Source organism: Heteronotia binoei, chromosome 14 (assembly GCF_032191835.1).
Source record: "Heteronotia binoei isolate CCM8104 ecotype False Entrance Well chromosome 14, APGP_CSIRO_Hbin_v1, whole genome shotgun sequence".
NCBI classification, from domain to species: domain Eukaryota; kingdom Metazoa; phylum Chordata; class Lepidosauria; order Squamata; family Gekkonidae; genus Heteronotia; species Heteronotia binoei.
Window position 1 is genome coordinate 55,169,545 of NC_083236.1, and position 25,408 is coordinate 55,194,952.

Genomic DNA, 25,408 nt, shown 5'->3' on the forward strand with positions numbered 1-25,408 from the left:
CTGAGGTCAGTTCTTGGATAGGAAGGCTCTGCAGAGGAAAGCAACGGCAAGCCACCTCTGCTTCTCACTTGCTTTGAAAGCTCCTTGCTGAGGTCAGTTCTTGGATAGGAAGGCTCTGCAGAGGAAGGCAAGCCACCTCTGCTTCTCACTTGCTTTGAAAGTTCCTTGCTGAGGTCAGTTCTTGGAAAGGAAGGCTCTGCGGAGGAAGGCACGGCAAGCCACCTCTGCTTCTCACTTGCCTTGAAAGCCCCTTGCTGTAGTCAGTTCTTGGATAGGAAGGCTCTGCAGAGGAAGGCAATGGCAAGCCACCTCTGCTTCTCACTTGCCTTGAAAGCCCCTTGCTGAGGTCAGTTCTTGGATAGGAAGGCTCTGCAGAGGAAGGCAATGGCAAGCCACCTCTGCTTCTCACTTGCCTTGAAAGCCCCTTGCTGAGGTCAGTTCTTGGATAGGAAGGCTCTGCAGAGCAAGGCAATGGCAAGCCACCTCTGCTTCTCACTTGCCTTGAAAGCCCCTTGCTGAGGTCAGTTCTTGGATAGGAAGGCTCTGCAGAGGAAGGCAATGGCAAGCCACCTCTGCTTCTCACTTGCTTTGAAAGCTCCTTGCTGAGGACAGTTCTTGGATAGGAAGGCTCTGCAGAGGAAAGCAACGGCAAGCCACCTCTGCTTCTCACTTGCTTTGAAAGCTCCTTGCTGAGGTCAGTTCTTGGATAGGAAGGCTCTGCAGACGAAGGCAAGCCACCTCTGCTTCTCACTTGCTTTGAAAGTTCCTTGCTGAGGTCAGTTCTTGGAAAGGAAGGCTCTGCAGAGGAAGGCACGGCAAGCCACCTCTGCTTCTCACTTGCCTTGAAAGCCCCTTGCTGTAGTCAGTTCTTGGATAGGAAGGCTCTGCAGAGGAAGGCAATGGCAAGCCACCTCTGCTTCTCACTTGCCTTGAAAGCCCCTTGCTGAGGTCAGTTCTTGGATAGGAAGGCTCTGCAGAGGAAGGCAATGGCAAGCCACCTCTGCTTCTCACTTGCCTTGAAAGCCCCTTGCTCAGGTCAGTTCTTGGATAGGAAGGCTCTGCAGAGCAAGGCAACGGCAAGCCACCTCTGCTTCTCACTTGCCTTGAAAGCCCCTTGCTGAGGTCAGTTCTTGGATAGGAAGGCTCTGCAGAGGAAGGCAATGGCAAGCCACCTCTGCTTCTCACTTGCTTTGAAAGCTCCTTACTGAGGTCAGTTCTTGGATAGGAAGGCTCTGCAGAGGAAGGCAAGCCACCTCTGCTTCTCACTTGCTTTGAAAGCTCCTTGCTGAGGTCAGTTCTTGGAAAGGAAGGCTCTGCAGAGGAAGGCAAGCCACCTCTGCTTCTCACTTGCTTTGAAATCTCCTTGCTGAGGTCAGTTCTTGGATAGGAAGGCTCTGCAGAGGAAGGCAAGCCACCTCTGCTTCTCACTTGCATTGAAAGCCCCTTGCTGTAGTCAGTTCTTGGATAGGAAGGCTCTGCAGAGGAAGACAATGGCAAGCCACCTTTGCTTCTCACTTGCATTGAAGTCCCTTGCTGGGGTCAGTTCTTGGATAGGAAGGCTCTGCAGAGGAAGACAATGGCAAGCCACCTTTGCTTCTCACTTGCTTTGAAAGCTCCTTGCTGGGGTCAGTTCTTGGATAGGAAGGCTCTGCAGAGGAAGGCAACGGCAAGCCACCTCTGCTTCTCACTTGCCTTCAAAGTCCCTTGCTGAGTCACTGCCAGTCAGCTGTAACTCGACAGCACTTTACACATGCAAGCAGAGTGTGGTATAGCAGCTGGATGAGGATCTCTGGGGCATCTGTGTTGCAATCCCCACCCTGCCATGCTGGGTGGCCTTGGGCCAGTCACAAACTCTCAGCCTAGCCAACTTCAGAGGATTGCGGAGATGACAGGGAAGAAGAGAAAGATGTAATCCCAGGGGTGGAATTCTTGCAGGAGCTCCTTTGCATATTAGTCCACACACCCCATGTAAGATCTTGGAGGACTGGCTACCTCAGAGGTGTGTGGCCTAATATGCAAAGGAGCTCCTGCTAGAATTCCACCCCTGTGTAAGCCATTTTGAAACACTGGTGTGAAAGGTGGAGTGTAAACAAAGAATAATTTAAAAATAGACTTAACTCTATAATTCTTCTAAGGATAAAATGGCAAATACTGCAATCATATACTTAAAAATCCTAGAGATATTGTCAAAGGCACTATGTTAGAACTAAGTCAAATGAGTGTGCAAGTTTAATACACTGCTCAGAAAGGCAACCAAAGTAGCATAGCTTGTACTGAACAAGTTATACATTTTGACAAACGCACAGCCAAGGCACACATGTCTGGTAGACAAAAATCACATCATTCCTTCCCACTCTCTAACCCCCCCCACCTTCCCCCCCCCCAAGAAAAATCCAGCACTTGGAATTGTTGAAAGGGACTACAAATTGTTATGTGGAGTCAATACATGCAGACAACTTGCAGTAAAAAGTTTTTTTTTTTCCTTAAACGTAGTTTTGGCTTGTACACGCCAATCAAACATATTGCTCTTGTCACTTTGGATGGGATGAGACAGACAAGAAAATTGGTCTCCATTAAAGCCGCTAATCCGCACTGCAACGCACAAGTCTGGAATCTATAAAAGAAGAACCAGCAGAGGTCCATGAGTTTCTAGCGAGTTAACCCCTTACGTTGACTTTACGTTATAAAATATAAGAAGAGCCCTGCTGGATCAAACCAGTGGTCCATCTAGTCCGGCATCCTCTCTTACACAGTGGCCAACCAGTTCCTATGGACAGCCAATGACAGGACACAGAGGTCAAGGCCTTCTCCTGATGTTGCCTCCTGGCTCTGGGATTCAGAGGATCAGTGCCTCTGAATGTGACGGTTCCCCTCCGCCACCATGGCTAGTAACCACCGCCAGTCCTGTCCTCTATGAAATTTACCTAATCCTTTTTCATAGTGGCCATCACCAGGGCTTTTTTTGCAGAAAAAGCCCAGGAACTCATTTGCATATTAGGCCACACCCCCTGACACCACCATTGACTCACAGCAGAAACTCATTTGCATATCAGGCCACACCCCGACACCAAGCCTGTCAGAACAGCTTTCTTGCGCGTTCCTGCTAAAAATAATAATAATAATTTTTTAAAAGCCCTGGCCATCACAATATCCTCTGGCAGCAAATCCCACAATTTAATCAGTTGCTGTCCATCCTGAACTTACCGTCCATCACCTTCATTGGATGCCTTCAAGTTCTAGTCTTTTGGAAGAGGGCGAAAAGGTTCTCTTTGTCCAATCTCTCCACCCCATGTATAATTTTACAAACCTCTATTCATGCTCCCCTAGTCGTCTCTTTCCTAAATTGAAAAGTTCCAGACTCCCCAGCCTTTCCTCATAAGGGCAAGAACGCCAACCCTCTAATGACCTTGGTTGCCCTCTTCCAGGGGTGGAATTCTAGCAGGAGCTCCTTTGCATATTAGGCCACATGCCCCTGATGTAGCCAATCCTCCAAGAGTTTACAAAAAAGAGCCTTGTAAGCTCTTGGAGGATTGGCTACATCAGGAGGCGTGGCCTAATATACAAAGGCGCTCCTGCTAGAACTCCACCCCTGCCAGTGCTTACTTCTTGTGGCCCTTTCTTACACGCCCAGGGAAAGGCTGATCGCCACTTTGGGGTCAGGAAGCGATTTTTCTCTAGGCCAATTTGGACAGAGATCCTGGAGGTTTTTTGCCATCTTCTGGGTATGGGGGCAGGGGGGGCTGAATTTCCTGCGTTGTGCAGGGGGTTAGACTAGATGACCCTGGAGCTCCCTTCCAGGTCTATGATTCTAAGAGAGCAGAGACAAAAGAACTTTTTTTTCATGACACACACACACAAACACAAAGAGAGAGATGCCATTAGAAACTGTCACTTAAGGCCTCTCTCATTCCCCCTGTTAAGAGCTCTATCTTATGATTATTTGCAGCCCTCTTATGGAGAGTAGATGTTCATTTATTGAATATTCCCATCGGAGCTGCTTCTTTTGCAGCTTCAATCCAGCCTCTTCTTTTAAATGTCATTAATCGGCAACACATTATACAAATATGCTTTTGTCTTAGCTGCTGTCAGAGAATCTCCAACCGCGTTTTTCCCCTTTTAATCAAAGCCCCTCAAACTTTTTGCTACACCGAATGTCGTCCCCCTCCTCCCAACGAAGGACGTCATTTCAAGAACTCCGGGGCTGACGATTCTAAGGCCTTCCGGTGAAATGAGACGCAAATAAATTCAGGGCTACTGACACTCGAAGTATGTCATCATTAACTTGACTTAATATTTAACAATCCAACCTAATTTCCCTGTAAGGGCTGACCATCAGTTCTTGAATGAAGACTTACAGCAAGAAGATTATTACTCATCATGACTGGCTTTCATCAGCATTTCTGACAGTTCCTAGCAGGGAATCGCACTCATGGCATTGGCGCTTCTTGGGTTTTATTTATTCAAGACATGTAGATGCCGCCTTCAGTTCCAAATAGGGTCCCCATGGCAGTGAACATCAGGCATTAAAACATTAAAATTACATTTAAAACACATCTATACTGATAGGTCTATAACAGTGGTGGCCAAACCGTGGCTTGGGAACATGTGGCTCTTTCGCATATATTGAAGCTCCCACCACCCAGCCAGCTTGAAAAAGGGCATTTGAGGCTTGAAGTAGGCATTTAAAGTTAAACATGCTTTCGTTCCACCTCTCCCTCCCTCCTCCCTCCCCCTATCTACTTTCCTTCCTCCCTCCCTCCCTCCAACATCTGATGTTCGTATCTTGCAGTGCACAAAAATCTGACATTTATTCTATGTGGCTCTTACATTAAGCAAGTTTGGCCACCCCTGATCTATAAAGCCAGTTTGGCATAGTGGTTAAGTTTGCCAGTTTGGCGTAATGGTTAAGTGGGCGGACTCTTATCTGGGAGAACCGGGTTTGATCCCCCACTCCTCCACTTGCACCTGCTGGAATGGCCTTGGGTCAGCCACAGCTCCGGCAGAGCAGTCCTTGAAAAGGCAGCTGCTGTGAGAGTCCTCTCGGCCCCACCCACTTCACAAGGGAGGAAGGTAAAGGAGATTGTGAGTTGCTCTGAGACTCTGAGTGAAGGGTAGGATACAAATCCAATATCATCATCATCAAGATACAGAGATATTTAAGAATATAATACATCACTTCTCCCAGCATTTCACCATTCTGGTGTTATGTTATGCTGTCAGCCATCAGCCACATGCTGTTTACCGCCTATGTCTGTAAGATTGTTTACTGTGCTGCTCCTGTTTTGCAATGCCTGTTTTTATATTATTTTAGCTCCGTTGTTTTATTGTTGAGCTCGCTTGCGGGATATAAATCTATTGTTGAGCTCGCTTGCAGGATATAAATCTATAAATTAAATTAAACTAAATTAAAAGCATGTTAAGTGTCATCAAGTTGCTTTCAACCAAGCTGAGTTAGTGTGAGCTAGCTCCCCGTTTTTTAGCCTCCGGTTCACACCTTTTGGTCTTAGCTCAGGATGGATGGCCCCAGCGCAAACTAATTTATACAGCAGCTCACAACTTTCATGCCAGTAGCTCACAAAGTAGAATTTTTGCTCACAAGACTCCACAGGTTAGAGGGAGAATTGCTTCCAACCTATGGTGAACCTACGAATTAATGACCTCTCCGATGTCTTATTGTGAACAGACTTGCCCAGCTCTTGCAAACGGAGGGCTGTGGCTTCTTTTACTGAGTCAATCCATCTCATTGGCTCAAGGAAAAGGACTCAATAAAAACATATAAACATACTAGCCCACATGTAATCAGTGAGAAGGACCAATAAGAGTTTTACTGGGAATATGCCAAACAAAGCAAAAAAGTCTTTGCCCACTGGTGGAAGTCAATGTCAGGAGGAAACAGACAAATCTATAAACCAGGGGTGTCAAACTCATTTGTTATGAGGGCTGGATGTATATAATATATATAATATATAATATAATATATATTATATATTTAATATAATATATATATTAAAAAAACTTAAAATGTTAGCACTCGGTCTTAAAGGTGCTTTCTTTGTATTTCTCCCATGGGACCCAGGGAACAGGACAAAGAAAGCTCTGGCTCTTTCCTTCCTTCCCCAAGGGATCAGGAGGGGGAGGAGCCTCAGCCAACAGAAGGAAGAGAGGCTTGACTCAGTAGCTCTGCTGTGCAACTGACAAAGCCGAAAAAAACAAGCTCTGCCTCCACTCCCCCCCTTCCTCCCCAATGGGCAAAATAGAGGTCTTTCCCTGTAGCTCCTGTGTGATGGTGCAAACCTTGCAAAGCAAGCTGGGATGCAGAAGGAAGTAAGAGAGGGGGAGAAGGAAAAAAGAAAAGAGTCAGTTACTCAGGGGCCTAATAGGAGCCCTCTGGGGGCCTTATTTGGCTCCTGGGCCACATGTTTGACACCCCTGCTATAAACCAACTCTGGTTGTCAGACCAGAGATTTTGAAAAGTTCCTCCACTGGGATTGGTGAGAAGAACCATTTCTGCTCTGGCTCTCCCTGTGACCACTCCCAATTATGGAATAGGCTTTCTGGGGACCTGAGGAAGGCCTCGGCCATTCAGAAATGGTGTTAGACAAAGCTTTTGATTTCTGCTTTTGATGGTTTCGAAGCACAGAGAGCAAGGTGTCTTCCCATGGAGGCTCTGGATTGATGGAAGACTGAGGTACAGTGGAGACCATAAAAAAGCCATTTTCAAGCAACCATGGGGGGATAGGGATTAGATTTGCAGGGTTGTTATGTGGCAAATAAGATGAAAATGGTGAGAACAGGCAGGCAAAACATTATTTCAGCAAAGATCAAATATATCAGCCCCATGGCAAGCCTGTGAACTCTTGAATCTTCAAGTAACATGAGCACCAGCATCAGCACCAGCCCAAGGGCACATGGCGCCCTAGGCAGACTGGTGGCCTGCCGCCCCCCCCCCCCTCACATGGCACCACACTCCCCTCACGCCTGCTCCTCCCTCCTTTCCCCACCCCAGGTCTATTTCAATGCCTGGAAGGGCGATTGAGCGCTGCTCCTGGGCTGTCAGTTGATCGGCGGTTAAAACCACGTGGCGCACTCACTCAGCACCCGGACAGGCCAGCAGCAGCATGAACGAACCGCATCCCGAAAGGTCACCACAGGGAGGAGGGAGCAGCAGCGGCGCCCTTTCAGAACGTGGTTCGTTCGTGCTGCTGCTGGCCTGCCTGGCCGCTGAGTGAGCACGCAGCACGGTTTTACCCGCCAATCAGCTGATCGACGGGGGAGGGGGGGGAAGGCACCTTTAGACAGCCCAGTAGCAGCACTCGATCGCCCTTCTGGGCACTGAAATAGACCTGGGGCAGAGAAGGGAGGAAGGAGGAGGCTGGGGAGCGGGCAAACTAGGCAGATGTCTAGAGGGGAGGGGGGAAAGCCAAATTCGGCACCCCCACCCTGCTGGCTCCCTAGGCAACCGCCTAGTTTGCCTAGTGGGTGAGTCGGCCCTGACTAGCATCATGTTGTCTAGTTGCAACTGACTGACTGTGACCCCAGCAAGGGGTTTTCAAGGCAAGTGGGAAGTAGAGGTAGTTTGCCATTGGCTTCCTCTGCAGAGTCTTCCTTGGTGGTCTCCCATCCAAGAACTGACCCCGGCAAGGAGCTTTCATGGCAAGTGAGGAGCAGTGGTGGTTTGCTATTGCCTTCCCCTGCAGAGTCTTCCTTGGTGGTCTCCCATCCAAGAAGTGACCCCAGCAAGAGGCTTTTCAAGGTAAACAAGAAGCAGATATGGATTTGCCATTCTCTTCCTCTGCAGAGCCTTCCTTGGTGGTCTCCCGTCCAAGTACCGACCCTGCTAAGCTTCCAAGATCTGATGAGATCAGGCTATCCCATGCCACCTTGCCTTTTGTGTCATGACTGGAGTACGCTTTTAATTAATGATAACATCAGCCGTAACCACACTTCACCAGATTTTTATGATCACCAGATTTACAGAGTTTGCACTTGCGCCAGTGAGTACATTACACAAAGGGCTTTGTTAATGCTTGGGACTCAATGCTACATTTAAAAGGCAGAGGGGAAAAGAAGTCCGTGGCATCATGCCACAGAACACATCCACCAGCCTCACTGCCACCTTTACACAAAAGTTAATAAAGCAGGACTAAATGCAGAATGCAGATTAGCTGCAGATACACAAATCCCCAACATGATGTACACGATTTCTGGAATGACAGCAAAATAAGCTGTCCCTACTGTAGCCTGAGAGGGTCAAACTCCTTAGCACAGGGGTATCGGACTCATTTGTCACGAGGGCCGGATCTGAGACCTTGTCAGGCCAGCCCATGTGCGTCATAAAATGTAAGGCCAGGTAGTGGAGACATAAACTTTTAAAGGACACAGACCGATTTCCCACTCACCTTATGCCGCTTTCACGTTCCTCTTCTCAGCGGGGCTTCCTTCCAATTTCACACTATCAGCCCCGGGGCTGCAAGCAGCATCAGCATTTTCGCGCAGCAAACGGAAACTGGTTTTTAGAAGTTTCTGTCTGCTGCACGGAAACACTGACACTATTTGCAGCCCCGGGGCAGATAGTGTGAAATCGGAAGGAAGCCCCGCTGAGAAGAGGAACGTGAAAGCGGCATAAGGTGAGTGGGAAAGTTGTCACAATTAAAGGTTTGTTTTAAAAAGGTTTAAATAAAACATGTTTAAAAGATTAGCACTCCTGCAATATTTTATCTAACAGTCTCTGATAACTGAAGAAAGCAAGAGAAAGGGAGACAGAAGCAGACTTGCTCATGGGCCTGATAGGAGCCCTCTCGAGGCCAGATTCAGCCCCAGGGCCGCATGTTTGACACCCCTGCCTTAGCATCTTCTTGCCGTTCCTTGATTCTTATCACGCTTTTGCCCCTTTACCAAGTCGCATTTGTACCTTCCATTCTCCTCTGGTAACATCAGGGTCTTTTTCTCTCTCTTTTTTTTTTACTGTTTGTACAAGCTCTTAAAAGAGACTGTAAAGCATCCGCTATTTCGCCTGTCACCGACGCCAACTGATCCCTTTGAAATGGGGGAAAAAAACTGGAGAGCGAGGGGGTTATTCAGTGCCTGCCACAGAAGCAAGCGAGCTCCCCCAACCTACTTCCATTCATAAGCCTAGAGGCAGGTAATTCAGTTCAACATGAAACCGGCAAACAACAGTATGTTTTATTTAATTAGGATCAACAGAAGAGATAAACCTCACAGCAGGGTGAGTAATGACAACATTTCAAAAATAATTCATGCCCAGGTAACAAAAGGGCAAATTTCAATTACATCTTTTTTTAAGGGGGGGGGGCTTTCAAAGTTGGCTTTACACAGCCAGAGGGGGAAAACAGAAAGACATATAAATATGAATGATGCTCATGATTATCCAGTGGCACATCAAGAAAGCATCGCAAGCTGTTATTCTGCACCGCGCATTAGCCTACAAAAAGTTGTGATCTCTAAGCAAACATTGCCAATTAGGCTCAGCCTTTAACCTTTAATGCAAACAAGTTTTCACCGAATGATCAGTCTCTAGCGTGATGGCAAGAACCACTACAAAAGGCGCGGATCTTGCAGATAAAAGATGGGGCTATGCAGGCCTTTTTTTGTAGCAGAAACTCCTTTGCATATTAGGCCACACACCCCTGGACGTAGCCAGTCCTACTGGAGCTTACAGTAGGCCCTGTACTAAGAGCCCTGTAAGCTCTTGGAGGATTGGCTACATCAGGGGTGTGCGGCCTAATATGCAAATGAGTACCTGCTACAAAAAAAAAGCCCTGGGGCTAGACAAGAAAGGGGTCAGTTCACCTGAAGAAGAAGAGTTGGAAACTATAACTAATGTTGGCACACGACGTAAAATTAAACTTTTATTTTTAAAAACAATTGGGTGAATATATTGTGTGTGTGTGCATGCGTGCACATACACACATGCCTGAAAGTCATGGCTGACTTCTGGCGACCCCTAGAAGATCGAAGAAGATCGAAGATATTGGATTTATATCCCGGTCTCCACTCCGAAGAGTCTCAGAGCGGCTCACAATCTCCTTTACCTTCCTCCCCCACAACAGACACCCTGTGAGGTGGGTGGGGCTGGAGAGGGCTCTCACAGCAGCTACCCTTTCAAGGACAACCTCGACCAGAGCTATGGCTGACCCAAGGCCATGCTAGCAGGTGCAAGTGGAGGAATGGGGAATCAAACCCGGTTCTCCCAGATAAGAGTCCGCACACTTAACCACTACACCAAACTGGCTCTCCTAGTGGGTCTAGAAGGCAGGGATGTTCAAAAAGATGGCATTTTATTGCTTGCCTGTGCATCCCCGCCCTGGTATTCCTTGGAGGTCTCCCATCCAAGTCCTTGCCAGATTCGACCCAGCTTAGCTTCTGAGATCTGGTGAGACTGGACTTGCTGGGCTACCCAGTTCAGGGTCAATCAGGGCTGGCCCTAGACTGTCTGGCACCCTAGGCAAGGCTTCTTCCACCAGGATCGAACTCAGGTTGTGAGCAGAGCTTGCGCCGCAATGCTGCAGCTTACCACTCTGCGCCATATCATTTTTTGCTGTTTTATATGAACATATGAAGCTGCCTTATACTGAATCAGACCCTTGGTCCATCAAAGTCAATACTGTCTACTCAGACTGGCAGCGGCTCTCCAGGGTCTCAAGCTGAGGTTTTTCATACCTATTTGCCTGGACCCTTTTTTGGACATGCCAGGGATTGAACCTGGGACCTTCTGCTTCCCAAGCAGATGTTCTACCACTGAGCCACGGAAACCCAGGCTTGGTACGTATTTGATTTGACCCAATCTCTGTTGACCGCTCAAGTGGCAGACGCTACAATGACATCTCCTTAGGGCACTGCCACCCGGAGCCAATTCAAGAAGTATACCAGACTAGAGTGTAAGAAGGCAAACAACAAAAGAATATGCCGCACACCCCAATCCCACCATTGTTTTGCACAGGGCTTTTCTGTAGAAAAAGCCCAGCAGGAACTCGTTTGCATATTAGGCCACACCCCCGACATCAAGCCAGGCAAAATGGCATTCCCATGTGTTCCTGCTCAAAAGAAGCCCTGGGGTTGCCATAAATCAGCTGCAACTCAGTGCACTTTCCACAACCATTCAGGATGGGCATCAATCAGAGCACAGATCAAGGGTTTGTTCGGTCAATCCAGAATCACGGGTTCTCTCAAGGTTACAATACACCACGCTTCCATCCTACTAGAGCTTATTTATTATTTATTACCTTTAATTTATATCCTGCCCTCTCCGCAAGCGGACTCGGGGCGGCTAACAATCAGTTCAAAACTTCAAACAATAAATACAATTAAACAGTTCAAAACTTTAAACAGTAAATACAATTAAAACGTTTCAAAACATTTCAAAACATTTTATGGTGCTGTTAAGCAACAACCTAGGCGGGATCGTCCTTTACTAACAGTGACCCCACAGTGATTCCAATTTCTCAGTAGTGTAAGGTGGCAGTCCTCTCCCGGTTTAGGTGCCAAAGACCTGTCAAAATAACTCAGTTTTGAAGGAGGGCTCCTATCAGGCCCCTGAGCAACTGGCTGTCATCTGCTTCCTTCTCTCTCTCTCTTCCTTTCTTCTACATCACAGCTTGCTTCGCAAGACTTGCTCAATCGCACAGGAACTACAGAGCAAAACCTCTATTTTCTCAATAGAGAGAAAGGCTCCTCCTTTGGGGAGGAAGGGGGGGAGGAATAGCTTGCTTTTCCAGGCTCTCTCAATCGCACAGCTGAGCTACTGAACCAAGCCTCTCTTCCTTCAATTGGCTGCGGCTCTTCCCCCTCTACTGTAATGCCCTCTACATGGGGCTGCCCTTGTGCCGAACTCGGAAGTTGCAGCTAGTGCAGAATGCGGTGGCCAGGCTGCTAGTGGGACTACCTCGGTGGGAACACGTGCGGCCTGGGCTGAGGGAGCTGCACTGGCTTCCAATTGTATTCCGAGTTCGCTACAAGGTGCTGGTTATTACCTTTAAGGCCCTATATGGCCGAGGACCTGCCTACCTTAGGGACCGCCTCTCTCCATATGTTCCCCAGAGAGCACTGAGATCCAGCTCCCAAAGTATTTTAAAGATCCCTGGACCAAAGGAGGCCAAACTGAAAGTAACGAGGGAGCAGGCCTTCTCAATAATGGCTCCCCACTGGTGGAATCAGCTACCGGAGGAAGTGCGAGCCCTGCGGGACTTTAACCAGTTCCGCAGGGCTTGCAAAACTACCCTCTTTCAACAAGCCTATAAGGAACCCTGACAGTGACATCTAGCCATCTGGATATATATCTCACTGAATGTAGCACCTCTAATTTATTGTGGTTTTTAAAATTTTATGTAACTGTTCTAACTGTATTTATTAACTGTATTTTATCATATGAATTGTATAATAATCATGGTACATACCATGTCTTGTTAGCCGCCCTGAGCCTGCCTCGGCGGGGAGGGCGGGATATAAATAAAAATTATTATTATTATTATTATTATTATTATTATTATTATTATTATTATTATTATTATTATTATTATTATTATTATTATTATTTCCCCTGGGGAAGGAAGGAAAGAGCCAAAGTTTCCTTTGCCCAGTTCCTTGGATCCCATGGGAGAAATACAAAGAAAGCACCTTTAAGACCAATGAGTGCTAATGTTTTAAGTATGTTTTACATTTAAAAAAAAAAACTTTAATTGTGTTTGTCTGTGTCCTTTATAATGTTTATGTCTCTGCTACCTAATCTTAAATAGGAACACACACGGCTCTGCCCAACCTTGCCCAGACTGACAAGGTATCATTTATGTCAGATTCGGCCCTCGTAACAAATGAGTTTGACACCCCTGAGTTAAAGCCTCCCAGGATGGAGGAGTTGACCAATACCTTTCTCTACCATAGTATACAAAGCTCCGTGGGCCAAATGGTCTGATAAGGCAGTTTCCCACAATCCTACAAAAGTCCGGAATTCCAGGATGCTTCAAAGGCCACACAAGAAAACAAATCTGGAGTCACACACCAGAGATAAACAACTGTGTTACTGCTCCTTTATCTTTAGATGAACAAGACTTGAGAGTCCAAGTTTCCTTTTGCATTTCTTTCTTTAACATGACCAGAGCCACATAAACAAGCAGGAACCAAGTTGTGATAAAAGGTCATAGATCAACATGCTTTGTATGCAAAAAGGCCCTATATGCACTATCTCCTCTCTCCCATTATAAAGACCTCATACTCTGGTTTCTCTTCAGACAGCATAAATCTTTCACCTTTTACTAAGGATTAAAAAGATCTCAAGGGACCGAGGCCAGGAAAACCTCTGCCAATTGGACAACGATATTGGGCTGAGTAGACAAAATCAGGTTTGTATGCACCAGTTTGGGGTAGTGGTTAAGTGCGCAGACTCTTATCTGGAAGAACCGGGCTTGATTCCCCACTCCTTTGCTTGCAGCTGCTGGAATGGCCTTGGGCCAGCCAAAGCTCTCACAGAGCTGTCCTTGAAAGGGCAGCTTCTGGGAGAGCTCTCTCAGCCCCACCTACCTCACAGGCAGTGTTCCCTCTAAGCTGAATTAGCGTGAGCTAGCTCACAGGTTTTTAGCCTCCAGCTCACAGATTTTTGTCTTGGCTCAGGAAGGATGACTCCAGAGCACAATAATTTATGCAGTAACTTACAACTTTAATACCAGTAGCTCACAAAGTAGAATTTCTGCTCACAAGACTCTGAAGCTTAGAGGGAACATTGTCACAGGGTGTCTGTTGTGGGGGAAGAAGTTAAAGGAGATTGTTAGCAGCTCTGAGACTCTAAGCTTCAGAGTGAAGGGTGGGGTATAAATCCAGTATCATCTTCTTCTTCTAAGTTCTAAATTTTATCCCAAAAGCTAAGACTTCTCATTTACTAAAAGTGATTGATTCCAATCCAATGGCTTATACTGGGTTCCTCCCCAATTAGGAAATCCATAGGTAGTACTATATTCTAATACTTCATGCTGATTTTATTTACTTACTACATTTATGTCCCACTTCTCTCTCCAATGGGAGCCCAAAGAGTCTTATAAGATTTTTCCCCTTCTCTATTTTATCTTCACAACAGTTTTGTAAGAAAAGTTACTCTGAGAGCATTTGTCCGGGCAACAGTCACCCAGCAAGCTTCCACGTTCCATGGCAGGGTGTAGATTTGAACCTGGGTCTCCCAGCTCCTAGTCCAGCACTCTAACCAGTATACCACATTGGCTCTTTGGGATGGATGCCCAAATCAGGATTTTCCAAGGCTGTCCAGATGTTTTCTCTTTACTTGAAAATTTAACCAGAAAAGCTAAAATGCAAAGCTCATCTTTAAAACTCATTGCACAAGCAGTCTTCTCTCTAGGAAAAAGGGTTTGTTTTAAGATGCAAGGTAAATTCTTCATCTTAAAACAGAAATTATCTTCATTTTGTAAGAAGAAAAGAACCAAAGTTTTAAAAACCCTCAGAAATAATTTCAATGGTATTTCTAGGACTGCATCCACTTATTGGGTATTGCACATGAAGTGCAATAGCATCATCCACACCTGGACGGTCTATTGAGCACATGAAAGCCTAGTTACAAATGAATTTTATAACGGAAGGATTGTACAGCATACAACAATGAACGATGCAGAATTTAGTGCAATGTGAACAAACATCACAGAACATGTTAACTTCACAGAAGTTGTATAGTTTAGTGTTGCACAGAGATTTGCTGAAGTTGTTGGCCCAGAGAAATTATTTTATGACCTAAAGCTGTAACCCTAAGGACACCTTTCTGTGAGTGAGCAAGCCCACAGAACAAAGTGGGGCTTACTCATGAGTAGACCTGCCTAAGATCGCATCCTTACCGTGTCACACATAGAAAGATGACCAAAAGAACTGACACTCAAAAGTTCCCCTGGCTTCCTGGGGAAAATTCTTAGCCACCATAGTCAAGCCAGGTACATATAAACCTGGCGCAGTTGTCAGTTAGGTTAATATGCAATTAAAGGACCGAACATTAAAAACAAAGTGAAAAAAAAATCATTAATCAACATACATGTATTTATTGCAGAAAGCTAAAACCATTTAAGGGCCCATCATAAACCTCTATCCTATGTAAAATAATAAAACCTCAATGGGAACCCACTCAACTTGACCTGACGCGTTTCGACCAAGATTGGTCTTCTTCGAAGGTCAGAAAGGTAAGTACACATATTGACTCATAATACAGAACAGAATAAAACAATAGAACAATGCTGGACCACAAGGAAATTTAGTGAAGTGACAAATATAGTGACAAATTTAGTGAAGTTTAGAGATATTCTCGAGGCCTCTTGTTCTATAGCCTTATGTCTTAATCAAGGGCATACCTATAGCATTCAGTGTTTTTTTGTATACCAGAATTCATCAAGTAAAGTTAGAGCCTATGTGCCAAGAGTTGTATGTGCCAAGGCTACAGAACAAGAGGCCTCAAGAATATCTCTAAGCCTTTGTCACTTCACTAAATTTCCTTGTGTTCTATTGTTTTATTCTGTTCTGTATTATGAGCCAATGTGTGTACTTCCTTTCTGACCTCTGAAGACCAATCTAGGTCAAAATGCATCAGGTCAAGTTGAGTGGGTTCCCATTGAGGTTTTATGATTTTACATAGGATAGAGGCTTATGATGGGCCCTTAATGCTTTTAGCTTTCTACAATAAATACATGTATGTTGATTCATGATTTTTTTTACACTTTGTTTTTAATGTTCAGCCCTTTAATTGCATATTAACCTTTTAGGTTTCTTGCTCCAGTTTTTGGGTTAAGTTTATTTCCCTTCTTTGCTTTTCTTTCTGCAGTTGTCAATTAGCCCAAATGAATAACTGCTTCTTTCAAATAAACATTTTTTTAATTCTGTGCTTAGGGTTGCCAAGTCCAATTGAAGAAATATCTGGGGACTTTGGGGGTGGAGGCAGGAGACTTTGGGGGTGGAGCCAGGAGACATTGGGGTGGAGGCAAGAGAGAACTCCAAAGGGAGTTCTAGCCATCGCATTGAAAGGGACAGCACACCTCTTAAATGCCTTCCCTCTATTAGAAATAATGAAGGATAGGGGCACCTTTTGGGGGGCTCATAGAATTGGACCCCCTGGTCCAATCTTTTTGAAACTTGGGAGGGTGTTTTGAGGAGAGGCATCAGATGCCATGCTGCAAATTTGGTGCCTCTACCTAAAAAAACAGCTCCCTCCAAAGCCCCAGATACCCGCTGATCAATTCTCCATTATACCCTATGGCAGGGGTGGCCAACAGTAGCTCTCCAGATTTTTTTTGTCTACAACTCCCATCAGCCCCAGCCAGCATGGCCAATGGCTGCGGCTGATGGGAGATGCAGGCAAAAAACATCTGGAAAGCTACCGTTGGCCACCCCTGGGAATCAGTCTCCATAGGGAATAATGGGGTGCCCAGCAGACATCCCCCCCCTTTCTGATGACCCTGAAGCGGGGGGAGGGCCTCCAAACCGGGAGATCCCCTGCCCCCACCTGGAGATTGGCAACCCTGTCTGTGCTCAAACTGTCCTGTGTCATGCAAGCAAACACAGAAGAGGGCAAACTGGTAAAAAAAATTGTAGGATTATCTGTACCTGCTAGAAAGACTGGAACAGCAACCTTTTTGGAAAGTATTAATTCCCCCTCCCACAAATACCCTTCAAGAATGTACCAAACTCCACAGTTTTCAGCCCAGTGTGATTTCTCATTCCTGTTATAGTTCTATTCCATCCATAAACATAGCAAGACCAAAACCTCCATTAGCCCAGTATCAATAACGTTCAGCTAACGTTAAATCTACGAAGCCTTCCCTCTTTTTACACCCAATTGAAAGGATGGCATGAACATCTGTTTTCACTTCAAGACATTAATTTTCAATTATTGAAGAGAAACAAAATAAATCCTGACAAATTACTGGTAACTGTGGAATCTTTTGTCTATTAGTTTAGAATAGTAATTTAGAAATCCCACAATTAACATTCCCAATGAGAGACTGTTCCGCCGGATTCTTGTTATTTAAAGCAATTTGGTAATGACTAATGTTCTTTCTACCGCCCTGATTGTATGCAAATGTTTTTCGGGGGCAGGGGGGGAGAGAAACCCACAGAATTCTCTGCTACCAACTTGCTGCCTTCCAACATTTGTCTGTCCCCGGCACCACAAAAAGGCGTGCATACAATTAGATTTCTCAAATTATGCAACATTCAATATTAATTTGCACGCACCCTAGAAATTGCTCTCCTCCCTCCCCCTGCCCAAAAAAAAGCAGACACACTTTTATAGGTTTGTTGTACAGATTCCAGGAATGATATTACAATTGTAAGCATTTTGTACACAAGAAAAGAATTTCAACCAGTGAGGCGCTACGCTGCCCCCCCCCCCCACGGCCAGCTCCCCCCTCCAGTGCTCCTCAGGGGAACTTCACTGGACTCTGGCAGGAATATAAGACAATGGAAGCTTAAACAAAAAAAAAATTCTGGGATTCCTTACCTAGCTCATTAGCATGGCTTCAGAATATATGGGGCCTTCCCTGTGAATCACTAGCTTCTCTACCAATGTCAAGCCCCCCACCACCTCCCCCCAAAAAACCCAAATAATGCTACATTTGCTTGGAAATAATCAAGAATCTTAATTTATCTGATTGGAAAGGGAAGCCCTCTCCGTTTCAGTTAATGCATTCCCAACCAAGAGGCACAGAATTGTTATGAATGAGCTGTAAAATTGGGGGGGGGGGGGGGGAGGAAGGATCGCTGAGGTCTCAACGATAATTATACATGGGGAAAAAAATTTAATTTGCAGAATGTACAATCCCAGCGCCGTCAAGGATCTTGGCAATCTACTGGGGATGATGCCGGGAGGGGAGGGGGAGAGATGGAGAAATTATATCTTTAAAAACAAGTATGAAAGACATTGTTACTTCCATAGTCAACTCTGTAACTGAGCTTCGACACTGTATAATTGACTTTGCAAGCAGAACAACAGCCATATAACAAAGAAAATGTCAGTGTTTCCACAGCGCTAATCTATACCGCTAGGAGGGCCTCCTGCTGACAGCCAGAGCTGACAATACAATAGCTTTCAAAGGGATATTACCATCACGCTTTCATTCTTGACATCAATCAAGACAAAAAGAAATCCTTTTCACATGACATTAAAAATCAAACCTCTGTATGAGCAGAGAGGTGAAACAGAATTCCTCTAAAGGAGATCGACCACTGCAATCAACTAATTGGGAGCCCAGAATAAGTATGGGAGGGGGGGGTGTTTCTGTGTGCGTGCATGTGTGTGTGTGTGTGTGTGTGTTTTGATAATTTGGCTTTGCTTATAATGAAGTCGAAAACCACCTAGGTTGGTTGGTTGGGGGGCGGGGGGGGGGGGGCGGGATGGTTTCATGTGTGTTCTCATTTGTTTTTGACTGGCACCAATGACAGAGGGGAGGTTGGAAATCAAAAGTTCCTATCAGCATATTTGTCAAGCAAAAGTCAAGGAAAATAAATAAAAAATATGCATATGCATGACAGCAATTCGGGAACTTCAAGCCAGATAACAAATCTAAGCTTAATTAGCACGTTTCTCTTTGTTTTACATTGAGAAAAGCAGTTTGATTTACCAACTAGCACATTTACACACAAAATACCATCCCAATCTGACAGCAATTTGAAAAACTGTCAAATTCATCCGCTTACATGCATCTCCAGTTTAGCTCCTGATGCAGCTATGTAGAAGCTCTCCTCCCCCCCCCACACACACATTAGGCAAAGAATTATTCAGATTTTGAAAACTGCAAGTCACATCGAAAACCCCCCCATCCAAAAAAAAAACACCCCAATTTCAGTGAGATGAAGAGCCAGATAGATACTCCCTCTACCTAACCTGGAAACAGTATTACAAACGTTAAGACAATGTAGTTAGTTACTTATACCCTTCCAGTCTGAAAGCTCTTGGAATATTGGTCTCCAACCATTCTGTGGCTATGGGGACACAGAATCACTTTCAACAGAGGTTAATTACACCCTCCCTTCAAGGTGATTAAACTCTAAATGTTGATTTAAATAGGCAAATTGCTAATATCACAGTCAAGTTGTCATACCTGCTTCATATCTAAATTCCTTAAAAAGCTGAGTCCAGTTTAACATAGAAGAAAAATTATCACAGTTATGGATTGTAACCATATTGCAAAAAAAAAAAAAAATTAAACATTCCATTTGGAGGAATGCTTCCTAATTATGACGTTTTAAAAGTTGACAGAAAGCTAGAGAAAGACGCAAGGTATTCTATAAACCCCTAAACTAATACAGAAGGATAAGTATTTGCCACCAACTCACTGTAAAAGCTTATTCGGTTCACATTTCTGTCGACAATGGATGCATAACATTGAACAGCCTATTTAATGGCAAGGTGTAAACCTTTGCTCAAAGAAGTAATTCCAGGCTCAGTGAATGTACACTGATACAGTAATTAGTACAGTTTCACTTTTTTAAAAAAAATCAGGCTGAATGTACTGGAAGTAAACAGGTTCATGGAATTTTGTTTAGCTTTTCCAAATTATGTTTTATATTAAGTCACCCTTATGCCATATAAGAGGGGGCTGTCTCACTTGCTACTGAAATAGATCCTAATTTGTTCATTAATATACAGTCTGCATTTTTCAGGTACAGATCACCTGCCCTCCTACTTTATTCCTTAAACTTCTGGCATAGAAAGATACCTGAAGAGAAACTGGGTAATGCATAAGAAAATATAAAAAGGGAGAAAGGACTTTAAAAGCACTCAGATCAGACAATTAATTTGTGCTTGAGCAAAACAGACCCATGAAAACGTCTGAAGTAGGAAGGGGTGAGGGAGGGAATTGTCTGAAGAGCTCTTTGTGATTTAAACCTGTTTTCTGTCTTACTTGGGATTGAGATTTGAGAACCTGTGACCATAGAACTCCTTTATTTATTACCTCTCAATTATTTCCATGGAAACATGGACGGTAGCAACCTACAGATTTGCCTGCTCCCGAGATCTCAAAATGTAGGATGGACTTTTTTAAAAAGAAAAAGAAAAATCAAACTACTGGAAGGGGTAGTGTGAACAAAGAAACCTTCTGCCCATTTTATGAAGCATGAGGATGTACAACGAAAAATATGAGATTGACAAAATTCAACATTTCCGCTATGAATATCATCTTAAGGTCACATACTGGCCAGTTAGCACCAGAACATGTAATGTCTAGTTTGCCTTTGGAGCGTTCATCCAACCACACATGTGTCAGTTTTAAACAGAAAGAAACCATTCCAAATTTGAAACAGACCAAGTCTGGAATTCCACTAACATGAAGTCTGGAAACTCAGCCACTTAGGTTCTGTTACGAAATACACCAAAAAATAAACTGGACACTACATTATGAGAAGTATAGAAAAGAACTGTAGTCAAAATGGAGAGGGGGGGGGGAGATTATCACGCTTAAATTTAAAAATGGGTCTAAGTATGGTTGCTAAAATCAGCTCTAGGAACTAAACAGGTCTTTTGCGGCATCCCACAACGATTTCCCGGGAATGGAACAGAGATTTGCTTCCTTGCAACAAATGATACATTTTTTTAAACTTCAAGAATCCATCCCCTAAATGAGACACCCTCATTCTAGGAAAAGCCACAGCCTTTGAAGGCCTCACCTTTTGCCCCTCAAAGTACAACTGTCTGGTTTTCAAACATTTTTCCCCACAAAAACATCCACCAGAAACTCCTGTCGTTTCAATCTTTTTCTTCCTTCCTCCCCGCCTAGGGGTGGCTAGATTTCTTGTATCAATTACCAGTAAACTTCTTTTTGCCAGATTTTGTTCTAGAATGTGGAGGTCCAGAACACCCTGCTGTTAAAAGGACACACAGCTGGGAGGGTAAAATATACTGTCAGTTCTTGAGAGACACCTTCAAAACTCCTGATTCGTGTGAAGGTCTTGCTTTTATGAGAGCTTAACCACACATTTTATATCAAGAGTCCTTACCTCTGCGGGACAAAGCGTAAAGAGCATTTTCTCTGCCATAAATCTATGAAAAACTCATAGATTTCAAGATGAAAGTTCATCTTGTCGCTCAATGAATGACATCTACAATTATTTGATATTGAAGATATTGGATTTATACAATTGGAAGGGTTACATTCAGCATTATGAGGTCTGCCCCACTGCAAAAGAACACACAAACAAAGAAAAGATTCCAGAAGCTATTGTGATAATTTAAAAGGCTGTCAAATTATAACTAAAAATATTTGGAAACTGCCAGGCCAATAGCAGGGATTCCCAGCACCTTCCAATAACTCTATCTGCCAATAGTCTCCGAGGGATATGAAATCAGTCACAACCAATGTTCCCTCTAAACTGCAGAGTCTTGAGAGCAAAAATTCTGCTTTGTGAGCTACTGGCATTAAAGTTATGAGCTACTGCATAAATGTAGTGGGTTCTGGGGTTATTCTTCCTGAGCTAAGACAAAAATGTGTGAACTGGAGGCTAAAAATCTGTGAGCTAGCTCATGCTAACTCTGCTTAGAGGGAACACTGGTCGCAAATTACCTGGTTAGTTGCTTCATTTGTGTAAACTGCTTTCTTCCTTGAAAGAAACCACCAAAAAATCCCATACTCAAATAACATTTCTGAAATATGTGGAACCACTGTGCAGCTGGTGAGGATCAAAAAGGAGGAGTTCCTTACAAAAGGTTTTGGGATTACACTCATTTCTAAATGTTGCACGCATTAATTTCAAAGATTTCTATCTCAAGGCCTTTCTTGTGATGGTTCATGGATAGCAATAGTTCTCTTTCCCACTCGATTAACTATAAATAAGACACATGTTGTCAGCGGACTGGATCTCCAGGTTACAGCGGTGCTTTCCTCTGGCATAAGGAAGCGCCACCAAGTGCCATGGCTCTCCAATGGAAGATGCTCTTGCTTCTGTAGGAAGACTTCTGCCATCAGAAGGAAATGGCTGCTGTTACAGAATGGATCTCACTCGTTTCAATCCCAGATCGACCAGTTTGCTACGTCCCAAGTTTCAAACTCAATCTACCATTTTGGGTAGCAACAGATGAAAAGACATCTATCTCCACAACACTCTCCAAAATGGGAACATGTCCTCAGCCTAGGTGAGATGTTTATTTTCACACCTCAGGATTTAGACCACAGGCAGAGATTAAGATGGACCACCACACACAAGATCTGTAACTTAAAAGCAGTTATGAGGTTTCTGGTTAAGGTGGGTTTAGCGATATAGCACTAAAATTGATCTGGGAAAGGGAGTAACGAACCTCAGAAGAACTAAGCATCAACCAACATGGGACTGTGGTGAGACAGACATGGATATGGACCTGCTTTTGGTCAACACGTGGGCCCCAGTGTAACACAGCAGGGCCGTTAGTATAAGTCACATGAGGGTTATCAGGTACACTCCAAACAAAACTTTTATCTGACCACACCCTTACAGCTTTCTCTGAGAAGGAAGCAGCCAAACTTTGAGAGCTTCCTTATCCATAGCAACACGTATCCATCCAAGAGGCTGTTATTTTCTTCATTGCCAATCTGGCTTCGTCAAGGTTCTCTGCCATGACCTGGGTCAATCCCCAAGTTTCTCCTATCTTTGGTACTTGGGAGGCGCATGGCTTGACACAAGCAGTGACGTACCATGAGCCATTCAACCCACACTGAACACTTTCTTATTATTATTTTTTTTTAAGTGTTTTCTTTTGAAAAGGCTTGATCGATCATTCGGTCACGGGGATGTCAAAGAACACAGAGCTAAAGCCTGAGGTTTCAGAAATGACTAGCACCTCCATAAATTATTTAACAAGACAAATTCAGACACCCTTGATTTCCACTTTGTTGACAGAACTCCCCTCTTGCCAACATATCATTATGATGCTCAGCAATCTGAGCATGCACGAGCCCTTGGAGAGAGCCAGTGTGCCGCCCTTCTAAATACCAACACTCAGGATTTGAACACTGCACATCACATGCATATCTATGCATACAGAGATGGAGATAATCTATTTCCTTCTCCCCCTCCCCCCCCCAAAATCCGACCACTTCTGCTCCTCAAACTATGACCCAATCGACCCCTCTGTTCTTACTGGTTTGCTACAATGCTGCTGCATTCAGCAACTGGGGCAGCAAAGGGAAATGGCACTGTCTAGCAGCCATTATGGCATCGGAGCAGCAAATCCCATATTCCTGAGGGTTACCTCCTCATCCTCCAACGAGGGTTACCTTCTCATCCCCCAACAAACGAGGGAGGGAGGGAGAAGGGGGAAACCTGCTGTGTGAACGAGGTAGACAGCAAAAATCTGCAAGGTAAAAGAGGGGGGAGAAATCCCTTTGCTAAGGTGTTTATTGTTCCAAGCAGTCAGAGAGAGAGAGAGACATTCAGCTCCCAACCTACCAAGGACAAGCAAGTTCTTAAAATGGATGATGGGAAAACCGTGCAACTAGCCATTACCATCAAGCCATTACCATTCAACACCCAGAGGCAGCTTCCGGGGAAACCCCTCTCTCCTTCTGCAACAGAAACCCCCTTCTCAAGTCCGATAGGCTGAAAACCATTTGTTCCCAAAGTTTTAAAACCATCCCTCCCGATCTTATGTAAGCTGAAGGAAATGGAAAAAAGGAGGTGTATGCAGAGGGGATATCTGGAAAGAAGAGGGCCACAGGTCAACATTGGACATGCCAACATAAAACCCTGTCCCAAGCCACGGCGAGGACACAAATCTTGAGGCTGGCTCAAACCACAGCGAGAAAGAGCAGTTCTTTTACTCTTCCACGCCTGCATAAAAATCATTTTGGCGTTAGCTGCCAACAGAATGTCACAAGGCTGCCCTGGGGAATAATAAAACAGGCCTGTTTTGCCTGGGTCTGTGCCTTTCTATAAGGCACCTTTTGTTGAAAGAGGATGTGACTGGGGGTGTGGGGGCAAGAAGTGGGATTTGTGAACCATCCGAGGAGACAACTTAGAGGTGCAGTTTTTCAGAAGGCCTCACTTTCCACAACTCTGAAGTGAGCGGGAGAGTCATTCCCAGAAGGCCTCTTTGCTCGGCCCTCAAAAATTTACCTCAAGATCTGCCAACTTGGTCGAGGCAGGATGTGGGAGCCGTCTCTGAGGAGATCCACATGGGCAGGGAAATCTAACCCCCTCCTCCGAAGGGCTGGGGGGGGCCGGAATGGACAAAAACAGTTATCCATAAACTCTGGTACTCCACAGACTTCCCATTCAATTTCTGGGCTCCAAGCACCTAACACAGACAGTTGACGGCCTACAGGTTAAGGCTTCACTCTTGGGCTATCTCCACAGTTCCTGTTTGAAAAACTGACTTTGGAGTCAGCAATTCTCACCGAGCCGTCTCCCTGAACTAGATATACTTCTTGGAGGGTTCTGTAAATTCCACTGGGATTCCTCGGAGAGCAAATGACCTTTACGTGACAGTCCTTTGTGGGACCATACTTCTGAGCCCTTGGTGGTGTGCGGCCTGTGCAGAACGTGACTTCCTTTTCAAGGGACGTTTAAAAAAAAAAACCTTCCAAACCCATTCCTAATCTAGAGATGCACCCACAGACACCTCTCAGAATACCTTGGGGGTGGAGTGGATTGAGGATTTACTCCTGAGAAAGCAGGAAGGCAACATCAGAAGTCCTCTATGAAAACTCTGGCGCCCACCCTTTGAGGATCCACCTACCCGACCCACATGTCACTCAGACAGCTGATCTCTTCCACGCCTGGTTAAGACCTATGGGACTGCTCGAGAGTAAAGGTCTCCAGCGCCTCACTGCCCAAACGCAAACCCCCAAAGGAAGCCAAGCCTGCCAGGAGCTTCTAAGTCTGAACAGACGATTCCTCCAAAGACTGTATTAAATCAATCAAGACAACCTTTGGCTGGCTGGCCGGCCAGTCACATCTACAGCAATGGGGCTACTCGTAAGTATTCAGCCCGCCAGCAAGCAGGCCTCTAGCAAATCTGTGCACGTTTCAGTGGAATAATAATAATAATAGAGGAGGAGGATGCTTGCAAACTACCAATAATCTGGTGGGATCTGAGCCTACTCTTGAGTAGAGGGGTCCACACATCCTAAACTGTTCACCAATGAGAGGTCTTTTGAATGGCATGCCACCACTTCATTCAGAAAAGATGCCTCAGTCACCCAACTGTGGCAAGGCAAGAAGTGTGTGTGGGGGGGGGGGGGGGACGACGACAGAAGGTCAACCTTTGTTTCTCCATCCAAGAAACTGAGTGGATTTGGGTTTGTCTCTTTTTGCACATTGCCTTTTTTGCACGTTGCTTTTTTCTTAGGCACAAAAGCAAGGCTGCTTCTTTAGAAGCGCCAGGCCAGTCTGCAAGCTTTCGACTTCCCCCAACCCAGGCCAGTAGCTAGAGGTTTTCCAGGGGGTT

The 25,408-nt window shown here is 45.0% G+C and overlaps 1 protein-coding gene across 2 annotated transcripts in view; it reads right to left on the minus strand.

The window, feature by feature from the left end:
• Positions 1 to 25,408, minus strand: part of ZNF423 (zinc finger protein 423) — a 475,743-nt gene that overhangs the window by 449,381 nt on the left and 954 nt on the right. The gene's annotated exons all lie outside the window — the stretch shown is intronic.